Below are 11,571 nucleotides of genomic sequence, written 5' to 3'. Positions count from 1 at the left end.
CAAGTCCCTGCTTTCAGTTCTTTTGGGTATATACTCAGAAGTGGAATTGCTGGATCATATAATAATTCTATGTTTAACTTTTTTAGGAATCACCGTACTGTTTTCCACAGCAACTGTACCGTTTTACATTCCCACCAGCAAGGCACAACAACACTTGTTATTTTCTGTTTTTTTTAATTTTAAAATAGTCGTCTTAGTGGATGCAAAGTGGTTATCTTTTTATTATTGAATTGTAAGACTTCGTTATATATTCTAGACACAAATCTTTTATCAGATAAATGATTTGCAAATATTTCCCCCTATTTTATGGGTTGTCATTTCACTTTCTTCAAGGTGTCATTTGAAGAACAAAAGTTTTTAACTTTGATGAAATCCAATTTATCTATTAATTCTGTTGCTTGTGCTTTTGGTGTCATATCTAAAATCCATTGCTGACTCCAAGGTCATGAAGATTTACACCTATGTTTTCTTATGAGAGTTTTATAGTTTTGGCTTTTATATTTAGGTCTTTGATCCATTTCGAGGTAATTTTTGTATATGGTGTGAGATAGGCGTCCAAAGTCATTCTTTTGCAAGTGACTATCTAGTTGTCCCAACATAATTTGTTGAAAAGATTATTCTGTCTCCCATTGAATTATCTTGGCACCCTTGTCAAAAATCAGTTAACCATAAATGTGAAGGTTTATTTCTGGACTCTCAATTCTATTCCATTGAGTTATATATCTGTCCTTATGCCAGTATCACACTCTCTTGATTACTGTAGATTTGTAGTAAGTTTTGAAATTGGAAAGTGTGAGTCTTCTAACTTTGTGCTTCTTTTTTTTTTAATTAATGTATTTATTTTTGGCTGTGTTGGGTCTTCGTTTCTGTGCGAGGGCTTTCTCTAGTTGCGGCAAGTGGGGGCCACTCTTCATCGCGGTGCGCGGGCCTCTCACTATCGCGGCCTCTCTTGTTGCGGAGCACAGGCTCCAGACGCGCAGGCTCAGTAATTGTGGCTCACGGGCCCAATTGCTCCGCGGCATGTGGGATCTTCCCAGACCAGGGCTTGAACCCGTGTCCCCTGCATTGGCAGGCAGATTCTCAACCACTGCGCCACCAGGGAAGCCCTGTGCTTCTTTTTAAAGATGATTTTTACTATTCTGGGTCTCTTGAGTTTCCATATGAGTTTTAGAATCAGCTTGTCAGTTTTTGCAAAGAAGCCCATTGGAATTTTGATGAGTATTGCCTTATATCCATAGATAAATTTGGAGAGTATTGCCATCTTAATGTCAAGTCTTCTGGTCCATTAGCATGGGATGGCTTTTCATTTTTTAATGTCTTCTTTGATTTCTGTCAACAATATTTTGTAGTTTTCAGAATGTAAGTTTTGTACTTCTTTTGATAAATTTATTATAAGTATTTTATTCTTTATTCTTTTTGATGCTGTTATAAATAAATGGAGTTAGTTTTTTATTTCATTTTTGGTTTGTTTATTGCTCCTGTATAGAAATACAATTGACTTTTATATATTGATTTTGTACCCTGAAACCCAGCTGAACTCACTTATTAGTTCTGTTGGTTTTTAGTGGATTTCTTGGGATTTTCTATATGCAACATCATGTCATCTGCAAATAGCGACTGTTTACTTCTTCCTTTCCAATCTGGATGCATCTTGTTTCTTTTCCTTGCCTAATTGCTCTAGCTCAAACTTCCAATGTTGAATATAAGTAGTGAGAGTAGACATCTTTGTCTTGTTCCTGATTATAGGGGGAAAGCATTCAGTTTTTCACCATTAAGTATGATGTTACCTGTGGATTTTTTTGTGTGTGTGTGCTTCAACCACCTTAATTATTTTAAATTAATTTTTATTGGAGTATGGTTGCTTTACAATGTTGTGTTAGCCTCCACTGCACAACAAAATGGATTTTTTATAGTTCTTGAGAACTGCCTCTCCTCCTGTGCTAAGTCTCTGAGCCTCTACTCTGGAGATCAGGTCAGGGACAGTGGCCTCTTGGAGTGACACCCCTGTTTTATGAGCTGGGCACTGAAAAGGGCTGGTAGCCTCTGGTCTTCTTGGCTTGCCAGTGTGGAACCTCTGCCCTACAGGCTAGCTGGGCAAGGGCCTTAAGGACTGCAGTAATTTTGTCCTGCTGCACCTCCCCTCCCTGCTCTGAGATTAAAAAAAAAAAGATGTCTAGGATTTTTCCTAGTACTGTTATGGTTAGTTATGGTTTCATTTTATATTTAAGTTTTTTTATCCATATGGAATTTATTTTATTGTATTTTGATACAAGATATATCTATGAATCCAACTTATTTGTTTCTAGATAGCTACCTATTTGTTCTACAGAATAGGGACGATTTTTCCTCATGTCTGCATCGCCAGTGCCTAACATAGCTCCTTGCCCATTGTAGGTTGTCTGTAAATGTGGTTTGAATGAACAAGATGGATACTGTGCTTCTCTTATAATATTTAGTTCCTGCCTTACTGTAGTGGACATACCCTAAAATGACCCCCAATTTGTCACACCCTGTATAATCCCCTCCCCTGAGTGCAGGTAGAACCTGTGACTTGCTTTTAATCCATAGAATATGGCAAAGGTGATGGTATGTCACTCTCATGATTACATTAGGTTATATAAGACTCTATCTCAGCAAACTAGAATGAGAGAAACTCTCCTGCTAGCTTTGAAGAAGCAAACTGCTAGGAAATAAACTGCCTATGGAGAGGGCCATGTAGCAGGGAACTGCTGGTGGCCTCTAGGAGCTGAGAGTCTCAGTCCCACAACCATAAGAAACTGAATTCTGCCAACTATGTGAGTTTGGAAGAGCATCCCAAGTTCAAGATGAGGCCCCAGTCCTGGCCTATACCTTGATTTCAGCCTACTGGGATCCTAAGCAGAGACCTAGCCAATCTGTGCTGGGACTCCTGACCCACAGAAACTATGCAGTAATAAATGGGATTGTTTTAAGTTGCTAAATTTGCGGTAATTTGTTACACAGCAATAGAAAACTGATTTACTTAAATTGTTGACCCATTTAGAGCTTCCAGGTTTTCTTCATATCATTTTAAGTCAGTTTACTCCATCTTATTCCTTCAAAGTCAAGTTTTAAAATTGAATATATGACATTTAAGTATTTATTACCATTAAATCCCACCTTCTTGGTTTGGAATCAGTGTTCTAGCATGTAGATTATTTGATAGGTTTTATCTCCTCTTCTGTGAGTTCTTCCTGGATGGCTTTTCTCTGTCCTTTTCCCCTAATACACTGTGGATTGTTCTTTCTTTTGAGATATAGTAAGTCCCCTGCATACAAACCTTCAAGTTGTGAACTTTCAAAGATGTGAACGTGCATTCCATCAATGTCAGGCGTGAGTGAAATTGCAGCTTGCCCTCCGTCTCCTGTTGCTGATGATCCTTCAGCTCTACCATCTCCCACCTCCTCTCCCTCCCCCACTCAGTAATTCTTCTTGCCTATTCACTTGATGCCAGCCCCTGTATGCCAGCTGTTGTACTGTACTACTGTACTTTTCAAGGTACTGTACTGTAAGATTAAAAATGTTTTCTTTATTTTTGTGTTTGTTTGTTTTTTATGTATTATTTGTGTGAAAAGTATTATAAACCTATTACAGTACAGTACTATGTTGCCGGTTGTGTTAGTTGGGTACCTAGGCTAACTTTGTTGGACTTACGAACAAATTGGACTTACGAACAAATTGGACTTACGAATGCGCTCTCGGAATGGAACTCGTTTGTATGTAGGGGACTTACTGTGTAATAGCTTTATTACAGTGTGTTGTAATTATCTGCTTACACGCTCATCTTTCCCCACTAGACTATGAACTCCTCAAAGACAGGGACCTTGACTTTTCATGTCTTAGTGCAGTGCCTGACATGTAATAGAAGCTCAATAATTCTTTTTGTTGTATGAATAAAATGAAAGAAGAGGTGATGAATAACAGGAAATGCTTCATAGGACTTAAACAGAAGAGGTCGAAGGAAGATATGATTTGAGGTCTCCATGAAAATTTCAAGCCCCCTCTAAGGTGAATTCTGCCCCTATTCTGTCACTTAGGGATAGAGTTATGATCATAGGCCTCCCTATGTCCATTGCAGCTTATGGTGGCCCCTTTCCTGACCTAGCTGTGCTTGACAGATACATTTAGTTCAAAACTATAATTCTGCACCCAGTTACAACACGCACACGTGTTGTTTTTCCCACAACACCAAGCAATTCTCAGACACTAGCTGGGTGTCCTAAATTCAACACAGTTCTGACACTATGTACCTGGAGATAACATCAGATCCCACAGGCTCAGTCCTACAAGACTGCCCCGCCTCCAACTTCAGACATCAATTCCAAGTCCAGGTTTGTCACCTGTGCTTCTGAACTGCCAGCTATAGAGTGGAGGTTCCAAAACCCCCTCCTTGGTTTTAATTACTTGCTAGAGTAGTTCACAGAACTCAGAGAAATATTTTACTTACTAGATTACCAGTTTATTATAAAAGTGTATAACTCAGGAACAGCCAGATGGAAGAAATACATAGGGTATGAAGAAAGGGCACAGAGATTCCATGCCCTCTCTGAGAGCACCCAGACCCCAGAAGCCCAGAAGCTCTTCAAACCTCCGTCTGTTGGGGCTTTTTTTTTTTTTGCCGCACCACACAGCTTGCGGGATCTTAGTTCCCCGACCAGAGATTGAACCCAGGCCCTTGGCAGTGAAAGCGCCAAGTCCTAACCACTGGACTGCCAGGGAATTCCCTCTTTTTGGGGTTTTTATGGCAGCTTCATTACATAGACATGGTTGATTAAATCATTGGCCATTGGTGATTGATTCACCCTCCAGAACCTTCCCCTCCCCCAAGGTCAGAGGGTGGGACTGAAAGTTGTTTCTCCTGGCAACCAGCCCCCATTCTTAGGCTAGGTCCAAAAGTCACTCATTAACATAACAAAAGACACCTTGATTGCTCTCCTCTTTTAGGGAATTCCAAGGATTTTAGGATCTCTGTTCCAGAAAGGAGGCAAAGACCAAATCACAATATCACAAAGACCCTCTCATGGCAGAAACTAATGGAGCCTGGTACCTGAGTCACAGGTAGAATAGGCTAAATACACTTCACAGGGTAGGGAATTATTGCCACCTCCTCCTCTTTCTGATATCTACACCAGTGCTTATTTCCTACTTTGTGATAGCGAACCCCCAAGAGTTGGGAGTGGAATCAAGAACTGACACCCTCTGAGCGTAGTGTATTACTTACGAGGCAAGGACGTTCCCTAAATTTTTATCAAGGAAACCTGAATATCTTCCCTAACCTAAGGAAGAGCTCAGAGTAATTCTCAGATCTAACAGAGGGTATCAGGGCTAATCTTCACGTCTGGAATGTAACCGATGTAAAGAAAATAAATTCATTTAATTGTATTATCAATATAATCTGTTTGAGGTTGCCAGAAAGTTGGTATTCTATGAGAAGAATAGAAATAATGGAACCAAAAGTAAGAATTTGTGAGTATATCACCAGGCTTGACCTTGAGAGCAGACGTAATTTTCTCCAGAGTACAGTACAGGAGTTAATCCAACTATTCTTATTTGATGAAAAATATATCTAAGAATATCCAATTTCCTATTCATTGAAGCATTCTTTATAATAGTGAAAAGTCGAGAACAACATCAATTTACCATAATAGTTATTTTAGAATACTTCAAAAGGATATTACAGTAGATTTTGAAGAATGTTCAATGCTAAGGGTAATAGTTTACTAGAGCTGCCATAACAAAATACCACAGACTGGGCAGCTTAAACAATAGATTTTTATTTTCTCATAGTTCTAGAGGCTAGAAGTCCAAAATCAAGGTGTTGGCAAGTCTGGTTTCTTCTGAGGCCTCTCTCCTTGGCTTGCAGATGACCACATTCTTGCTGTGTTCTCACATGACTTTATTTTTCAGTGTGCACCCATCCCTGGTGTGTCCAAATTTCCTCTTATAAGAATACTAGTCAGATTGGATTAGGGCCCACCCTGATGGCCTCATTTTAACTTCATCACCTCTTGAAAGGCCCTATCTCCAAATAGAGTAACATTCTGAGGTCCTGGGAGTTAAGGCTTTAACATGTGAATTTTGGAGGAACACAGTTCAGTCCATACAACGGGAGAAAGTTTTACAATACGAATAAAAGTGCAGGATATAATATTTAGTGTGATTCTAATCGTATAAACATAAGCTGAAAAAGACTGGAAGGAAATACTCAAAAATATTAATAATGGTTTTCTTAGGGTTTGGGAGTTATGAATAATTTAAAATTTTTTCTTCTTTATGCATTTCTGTATTTTCTAAGTTTTCTACAATGAGCACGTATTCTATAATGGAAAAATGCAATAAAAGTTACATTAAAAATTCATTCCTTTTTCCCTTAATTCTATGACTAAATCAATTTACCTTCAAGAACAGAAGACAAGGGGAGATAAATGTGTTAGAATAATTGGTATCAATTGTTAAATTATAAGTGGCATTCTGTTATAAGTCAAGCTCTAGTGAGGTTGACCCTATTGACTGGTTCTCTTTTGAGTAAAATAATTAAAAATGACTTGTTTTTATTCGTGAAGGGGATCAAAAGGTAAAACTTCCAGTTATAAAATGACTAAGTCATGGGAATGTAATGTACAGCATGGTGACTATAGTTAATAATACTGTATTGCATATTTGAAAGTAGGAGAGTGGATCTTGAAAGTTCTCATCACAAGAAAAAAAAATTTTGTTACTGTGTGTGGTGACGGATGTTAACTTGGATTTATTGTGGTGATCATTTTGCAATACATACAAATGTTGTATCATTACATTGTACACCTGAAACTAATATAATGTTATGTCAATTGTACCTCAATTAAAAGATTTTTTTAAACTTGTTTTTTTTAATCTGAAAACCGGGGGATTCATTTCTGGACTGCAATAACACCACTATCCACTACCCTACAATGAAACCCTTGTAGAAGCTTTCATCTGGCCCTTTCTTTGACATCTAACTATGAATTCCCATCCTGAGAAGATGTTTAAATCAAAGCATCCATATCATGTACTTTAGACTACTACTTTTCTCTTTCTATGGGACCACACTGTAAGAGATGTCAAAGCAGGAACCTTGTATTGCTGTGGTCTTCCAGGTTCACCCAACTATGATATTATGTCTCAACATATGAGCACACAGCTTCCAAGCAACTGTTTCCGGATACCTTTATAATCACCTCCATTTTTACACTTTAGTATATCTGTGCCTTCTTATTGCTTTCTTTTTGGGCTCTTTCTTCCCACGCTGCTCTCAGCTCTGAAACTGCATACTTTTGCCCGTTCATCAGGAGCTGGTTCATCCAACTCTAGCATCCACCTTTGGGTGCATTTTCTCTTATCTAGTTCAAAGGTCATTGAATCATACGGGCTCCCCTCCATGAGGCAAACTTGCAGAACCTGTAATTAAGGAGATATAATCTAGATGCAGGGCAACATGGTTTTCATTAGAGTTAGCATTCCTAATATTAAGAGTTTATTAAAAGGCTAATAAGTAAGCATATAGATGAGCAACTAGTGGATGGAATCTAATTAAACTTCGAAAACCGTTTTTGAGAAGCTTTTATTTCAAAGGTAATTCAAAAGGAAATATCCTTTTTTTTTCCTCATAAAGACCAGCAACTTAGCAAGATACCAGGTGTTGGGGTTAGAAGAAGAATAAAATGATCTTTATACTTGAGAAGGCCTGCCTAGTGGGGGATACGAAAAATATGAACACGATTATTCTTTTTTTTCGCCATGTGGCATGTGGGAGCTTATTTTCCCAACCAGGGATCGAACACCTGAACCTCCTGCATGGGAAGCATGGGGTCTTAACCACTGGACTGCCAGGGAAGTCCCTGAATACGATTATTCTTTTATAGAAGAAGTACTATGTTAGATATATAAACAGAAGAACAAGCTCTCTGGGCTCGGACCTAGGTTTTGGCGACATGGCTAAATGCACCAAGAAGGTCGGAATCGTGGGTAAATACGGGACCCGTTACGGTGCTTCCCTCAGGAAAATGGTGAAGAAAATTGAAATCGGCCAGCACGCAAAGTACACTTGCTCCTTCGGTGGCAAAACCAAGATGAAGAGATGAGCTATGGGCATTTGGCACTGTGGTTCCTGCATGAAAACGGTAGCTGGTGGTGCTTGGACCACACCACCACTTCTGCTGTCACAATAAAGTCTGCCATCAGAAGTCTGAAGGAATTGAAGGACCAGTGGAAGCACCACCTTTTGAAATGTTGCTAGCCTATAATAAATGGGTTAATTTATGTAACAAAATTACTTTGGTTTGTTGTTAATTTTATTAGTTAAATGTTCTTATTTGCATTGCATTAATTTTGCTTTCTAAAAGAAGACTTGGATATTAAGATCCTTCTAATTTTTGTTGGAAAAAACAAAAACAAACAAACAAAACCAGAAGAACAAGAGATTAACACTACCTGAGTATTGGATGTTAAGGTTTTAAAGGAGTCAATACATAATGCTTCCTTTTCCCCCTTCATAATTTCTAACCAACTGAGAAATAAGGCATAGGAGACCAGTAAATGGAGATTAAAATGTCAGCATTCTTACTGATGAAACTGTTGAGTGGACATGACTTTAGAGCTGCAGTCAAGTGGGCCTTTTAATTTTCTTTAATTCTCTGCCCTGAATTAGAGAGACTTAACTCACTTGGTCGGGCAACCTAGGCCACCCTCACAGAGAGCAAATCAGAATGCACCCTCTCTATAGGCAGGATGGCTTCAAAAGTGGGAACTCAGGAAGAGCAGAGCCATACATACCCAGTACCTTCTCTCAAAATCATTAGTCAGGTTAGTCAGTTTTCTTCCTAGAGAGGAGTAGTGAGGAGGCAGAAAGAGAAAAGAGGTTCACTCTCTAACAGTAGACATCTGCCTGCTCTGACCTGTGGAGACCTGCCCCTTTCTGTCACATACAGTCCCCTTGGGACTGTGCAGAAGAGTTCCACTCCACCCCTGAGTGCAGAGATGGGCACAGGACCCAGAGTTGACCACTCATGGTAGCCCATAAGCCTGGGCTGGGTACAGGTCTCAAATAGGGCCAGCCAGAGACCTCATATGAGATTGATATGTGGACAAAGATACTGGGTCTTCAGAGTTTTTCTTAGATTACAAGTTGTAAGGATATCTCTATCTCAGTCTCTACCTCCCCACCACAAGCTGCCGCACGGAGGGGACCCGTGGCAGGAGATGAGCAGAGAGAAACAGGGCCTAGAAAGAGGGAGCGTGGTGGCATTGTTTGCATCTCACTGTTCCTAAAGTGAGATCTTTCCTTGCACTTCCCATTTATATGAGCCAATATATTCCCTTTTTTGCCTATACTAGTTTGAGTTGGATTTCTGTATTAAAAAAAAAAAGGCCTGTGTAATACAGTCTTGAAACATGAGTAGGCATTTCTAAGCTAAGAGGAGGGACATTTTAGATAAGAGACACAGCCTAGGCAAAAGCTTAGAGGTTTGAAATGTTCAGTGTGGCTAATATAATGCCAAACAAAAGAGAGAATTGAAAATGAAAGGAAACATCTTATGTGGAACAATGTGGTAAACATCTCTTCCTAATAAAATAACTTTAAAAAATAGAAATAGGACTTCCCTGGTGGTGCAGTGGTTAAGAATCTGCCTGCCAGTGCAGGGGACACAGGTTCGTGCCCTGGTCCCAGAAGATCCCACATGTCGTGGAGCAACTAAGCCTGTGCACCACGACTACTGAGCCTGCGCTCTAGAGCCTGCGAGCCACAACTACTGAGCCCGTGTGCCTAGAGCCTGCGCTCTGCAACAAGAGAAGCCACCGCAGTGAGAAGCCTGCGCACCGCAATGAAGAGTAGCCCCCGCTCGCCGCAACTAGAGAAAGCCCCCGCGCAGCAACGAAGACCCAACACAGCCAAAAATAAATAAATAAATAAATAAATTTATTAAAAAAAAAATAGAAATAGAACGACATTTTCTTAATGCGGTAAAGGAAATCCCAAACCAACAGTCATCATACTTACTCCCTTGTAAATTGAAAATAAAACAAGGATGCCTGTTATTGCCATTATTCTTTAATATTGTCTTGGGTGTTCTGGCTAGTGCAATAAGATTTGAAACAGAAATAAGAGGAATCAATATTTGAAAAGAAGAGACAAAAATATGACTTGCAGATAACGTGGTTGTATGCCTGAGTGTATTCCCCAGATAAGAGGAATATCCAAAAATCAGTATCAATCTTGTACGCCATAAATAACCAGTTAGAAAATACAGCAAAAGAGATCCTATGACATGTAAGATATATATATATATATATATATAGTTTTAAAATAAACTCAATGAGAGATACATATGACCTAAGAAAAACTATAAAACTTAATTGAAAAATATAAAATGAGTTTAATAAAAAGACATCTTTTGTTTCTGGATAGAAAAACTAAATATATCAGAATATTCTCTTAAAATGGATTTATGGATTTATTATCATTCCATTCAGAACCTCAACAAAGTTTTTCTTGAAACTCAATACAGTCAGTTCTGCTATAGGCAACATACGCATTTCTGAAAATCACCCAGCTATGCAAAATTGTGCAATAAAAGCCACATGGCTTATGGGTAAGATGGGGTTAGAGGCACAATACTACAAATCTTTGTCAGTGACACAAAAAATATAGGAGATTAATCAAAATGGTATCACAGTTTTACACCAATTAAATGATAAGAAATGCGTGAATACTACAATAAATATGGCACTTTACCTTGAAAAAGACCTAAAGTTTGCTTGTGGAAGTGGGCACTGAATGGTTTTAGCTTGTGAATTACTCTAAAGTGGTGGAAAGAGAGTTATCCGAAATTTGATGCAAAGTTGTAACACCAGAAGGATAGGTGGGACTGGAGTTCTCGTGGTGAACTGATGTAGCTAGTAGATGTCTGCAGAGTATGCATGTGTCCTGCATGTGTATTCCTGCACAGCTTGGTTTATCTGGGTGCAGTTTTCTGCATTCGTTTACTGTTTCCCATAGACCAAACTGCACATAAGCAAAGGCGAAATTTGCATTCTGCTAAAATTGTCGCCTCGGTATATCAATCGCTTTGGAACAAAATCTCATTTTCAAAACAAGCAAGATAGCAGAAATGACTGTGAAATGACTGTTTCACTTTGAAAAATAAACTGCTTGGAGTACTTTGTAAAAGGAGTAAGTCTTGCCTTAACAAATGTTAAAATATGGTAAAGCACCCATTATTTAAAATGTGCTGGGAAAAGAAACTAGAAACCACATAAATGTGCATAAATAGGGGACTGGTTAAATAAATTATGGGCCACCCCTACTGTGGAACACTAGACAGCCATTTTAAAAAGTGAGGGGGGCCCTTGAATACTGATCTGGAAAGCAGTTCAAAATATATTTTTAAGAAAAAAAAAAACCAGAAGAACATGTATAGTATAATCATATTTGTATTTTAAAGGGCTATCTGGGGACTTCCCTGGTGGCACAGTGGTTAAGAATCCGCCTGCCAATGCAGGGGACACGGGTTCGAGCCCTGGTCCGGGAAGATC

At 39.0% G+C, this 11,571-nt stretch overlaps 1 pseudogene; it reads left to right on the top strand.

Annotated features, from left to right (window-relative positions):
* Positions 1 to 7,970: 7,970 nt before the first annotated feature.
* On the top strand, positions 7,971 to 8,275 carry LOC133081800 (large ribosomal subunit protein eL43-like; annotated as a pseudogene).
* Positions 8,276 to 11,571: the final 3,296 nt, after the last annotated feature.

This window comes from Eubalaena glacialis, chromosome X (genome assembly GCF_028564815.1).
Source record: "Eubalaena glacialis isolate mEubGla1 chromosome X, mEubGla1.1.hap2.+ XY, whole genome shotgun sequence".
NCBI lineage: Eukaryota > Metazoa > Chordata > Mammalia > Artiodactyla > Balaenidae > Eubalaena > Eubalaena glacialis.
The sequence above is the reverse complement of the archived record's forward strand: the minus strand, read 5'-3'. Positions and strand labels throughout refer to the sequence as shown.